The sequence below is a fragment of the Alexandromys fortis genome, unplaced genomic scaffold (genome assembly GCF_014885135.2).
Source record: "Alexandromys fortis isolate MF-2015 unplaced genomic scaffold, M_Fortis_MF-2015_v1.1 scaffold_31, whole genome shotgun sequence".
Taxonomy (NCBI): domain Eukaryota; kingdom Metazoa; phylum Chordata; class Mammalia; order Rodentia; family Cricetidae; genus Alexandromys; species Alexandromys fortis.
Window position 1 is genome coordinate 13586145 of NW_026067974.1, and position 3542 is coordinate 13589686.

Consider the following 3542-nt stretch of genomic DNA (forward strand, 5'->3'; position numbering starts at 1 on the left):
TCTCTGGCTGTATGAGGTAGCAATCAGCCTCGGACTCTGGAATCAGTTTATGCAGTAGATTCGCCAATAGAGAGGGGACTATCAGAATAACTTCCACTTTAAAACACACCACTGTGTGCCCAGCTATGTCAGGGCACAGGTATGGTTGGTTATGGGCACATGAGTGCAGATATCCCAGGAGGCCAGAGGCATCAGGTCTTTGGAGCCAGAATAACAAGTGGTTGTGAGCCACACCTTGTGGGTCCTGGAAACCACTCTCAGGACCTCTGGGAGAGCAGCTCGTGATCTTAACTGCTGAGCCACCTCTCCTGCAAACCATAGTACAGATTAGAAAAGCGGCTCCAGAAGTCAGCTAGGCATCTTCTCTGTGTTGCTTCGTGAGGTGGATCTCTGTGACGTGGTAGCCATTCCCCTGAGTCAGCATGGTAAGCGGATGTTTTCCCAGGCCAGTGGGAAGTCTCTCAACTCTGATACAAACTTTCTGGCTGAATTACCCACCCCCAAATCCCTCTGCAGAAGTTTAGGAGAGATCGCAGGTTCTATCGTGGCTCAGCCCACGCAGCGGTGAGTTGGGAACCCTGGTTAGGGAATATCAACCCCGGAGTGACCGCAGTGTGTCCTCTCCACCGTCCTGGTGGGCCTTCTTCATCCTGCAGGTCAACTGCCTTCAGCCTGGCCAAAGGGAGGAAGAATGTCTCTCAGATTTTAGCTTGGAAGAAGATGAACTGAATCTCTAAGAACTGCACCAGCTCTACTGACTGTCACAGGCCCTGCCCTCTGACTTTCGTGGGAAGTTCTACATGTCTGACCAGTGAGCTGCTGACATCCCCGAACACCCAAGAGTGAGGCCCAAATCCTGCCCGGCGGCTTGGAAGAGGTCTAGGGGAGGCTCGAGCCCTGTCATAATGGTGGGAAAAGGTCCCTGTGCAGAATGGAACTGGGCCGCAGCATAACACAGGCTGCCTGTCTCTTGGGTCCACTACTCCCTCATCAATGTCTGCGCCATAACAGGAGTTTACAACCGTTTGTTTTTATTCCAGGATACCAGTTTCTTTGGGGAGCAATACCGTGTGTGCTGGTTTGAAAAAAAATGCCCCCCCCAAGGAGAAGCTCTGTTTGGAGGTGTGGCCTTATCGGAGTGGGCATGGTCTTGTGGATGGACTGTGTTACTGTGGGGGTGGGGTTGAGGTCTTCTCAAGTGTCACTCAATGTGCTAATCAACTTCCTGCTGCCTTCTGGTCAAGACTGTCATTCTCAGCTCCAGAACCACGTCTGCCTGCAGGCTGCCATGCTCCCTGTCATGATGATAACGGACTGGACCTCTGAACTGTAAACAAGCCACCCCAATTAAATATTTTCTTTATAAGACACCATGCTGTGGTCATGGTGTCTCTTCACAGAAATAGAAACTGTAAGGCGTCCTGAATCGGATTAGTTCGCTGTTCCACCCCAGAGTGTGCCACGCTGACCGACAGCTCCCGAAACTCCCAAAGGTGGTTCCGGTGATGGAGTGGGTCAGAACAGGGCTCTGCTGAAAGAATCGGTGTCAGCTCAGGACCACTAAGAGGAGGTTCTCAGGACAAAAGGCAGGGAATCAGGCAACCTCAGGAAATAGAGGGTGAGGGCGAAGAGGGGGAGTATTCGCCCTGAGGTGGGGAGGGAGGGCTACCTCTGGATAGAGAGGACACAGACGTGCCCATGGGCACATTGGCTTATAAAGGAAACTGGAAAACCCTGTGTTAGGAAGAGGTATTCAGTTTTCACTGGGTGTGTTAATTAGGTGAGCCAAAGGGGGCTTTTGATTGCTGAACTTCAGTACTTTGATAGCTGGGCCTTGGTAGGCGGCCTCAGGAGGAGGAAGTGGCCAAATAAGGGAATAGACCTTGGTGGCTAACTTTAGGGTTGTGATCTACTGGTTTTTTAGCAAGGCAGAGGGAACGGGAGAGAGGCAGGGGTGCTAGAGCCACTTGGAGTGGGTGTATTAGATGCTAGTTAGCAGCAGAGATTCCATTCGTCCTAGCCTGCCATTCTGCCCTGAGCTGCTACCCACAATTTCCTGAGGCTAGAAGGCAGTGTCCCCCCCCCCAACCCCTCACACTGGTGTAACCCACAATCCACCCCTTTCTGATTGGTTGGCCCAGAGCCTGTCTGAACCACTGAGCCACAGAACTCCCTGATAGGCTGCAAGTGTGTCACCATGGAAAGCCCCCAGTCACTTCTCCCCATATTAGGACTGGATGGGACCTGGGAGCTCTTTGTAATTTTCCCCTTTTAAACTGGAACTCGCTCTGTAGACCAAGTTGGCCTTAAACTCACAGAGATCTTCCTGCCTCTACCTCCTGGGTGCTGGGATTAAAGTTGTGTGCCACTACACCCAGCTCTCAAAAAATATTTTTTACTCTGTTCTGGGAGGGCAGAAGAGGGCATCAGATTCCCTGAGCCAAATTTATAGACAGTTGTGAGGCTGCTGGCCCAAGGGCTGGGCACTGAACTCTGGGTCTTCCGACACAGCAGTTAGTGCTCTGAACTGCTGTGCCGTCTTGCCAGCTCCCACAACACTCCCTTCACACACTTTTGGAAACAGGTTCTCTTGTAACCTTGTGATGGCTGATGTTCTGTTGATGGTTTACCTCATGTTTAAAAGTTTAAAATTACTGTGCTTAAGAGACTTCCCAATGTTCAGGCTTTTAAGGTTAATTTTTGTAATAGTCTGGTCTTGATACAATTTTAACACAACTGTTGTTTATGCAAGGTCATAAGGTCATCTGCTATTCCTGCTTCTGTTAAACAGAAGCTTGTTTTGCTCAAGATAACCTTCTGCTTGTACATAGACGGAATGTAAGGTTGTGTTGTTTGCTTTTATAAACCCCTGACTGAGGTGACTTGGCGCTGCCTTGGCGCTGCCTTTGGGACTCCCGAGTCCCCATGTATACCTGGTGCCAGTATCTGATACTGAATAAAAGCCTCCTTTTTGTTAAAATTTATTCGTGGTCAGTCAGGTGGATCTCTGAACGTCCCAAACCCATAACGGTTTGGGCTGGTCTCAAATTGTTTCTTTCCATTTTTAGAAGAAACAAGGACTGGAGAGATGGCTCAAAAGTTAAGAGCTGGCTGCTCTTCCTGAGGACCCGGGTTCAATTGCTAGCACCTACATGGCAGCTCACTGTGACTATAGTTCCAAGGGATTGGACATCCTCACACCAATGCACATAAAATTAAATAATTTTTAAAAAAAAAATGGGCTGGAGAGATGGCTTAGTGGTTAAAAGCATCGACTGCTCTTCCAGAAGTCCTGAGTTCAATTCCCAGCAATCACATGGTGGCTCATAACCATCTGTAATGAGACTTGGTGCCCTCTTCTGGCCTGCAGGGATACATTCAGGCAGATCACCGTATACATAATAAATAAACCTTAAAAAAATAAATAAATAAAATAAACAAATGGTAAAGACAGTGTCCTTCTAGAGCCTGGAACTCCTCAGTTCAGTGGGTCCTGAAAATTTATTGTGTTGCCTGAATTTTCCAGTCTTCATTCCGTAAAC

At 48.9% G+C, this 3542-nt stretch overlaps 1 long non-coding RNA gene across 1 annotated transcript in view; it reads left to right on the plus strand.

Moving 5' to 3' along the window:
* Nucleotides 1–1368, plus strand: part of LOC126510150 (uncharacterized) — a 5679-nt gene extending 4311 nt beyond the window's left edge. Inside the window, exon 2 of the long non-coding RNA XR_007594328.1 lies at nt 17–1368. This is a non-coding gene — a long non-coding RNA (uncharacterized lncRNA). The remainder of the gene's footprint in view (nt 1–16) is intronic.
* Nucleotides 1369–3542: the final 2174 nt, after the last annotated feature.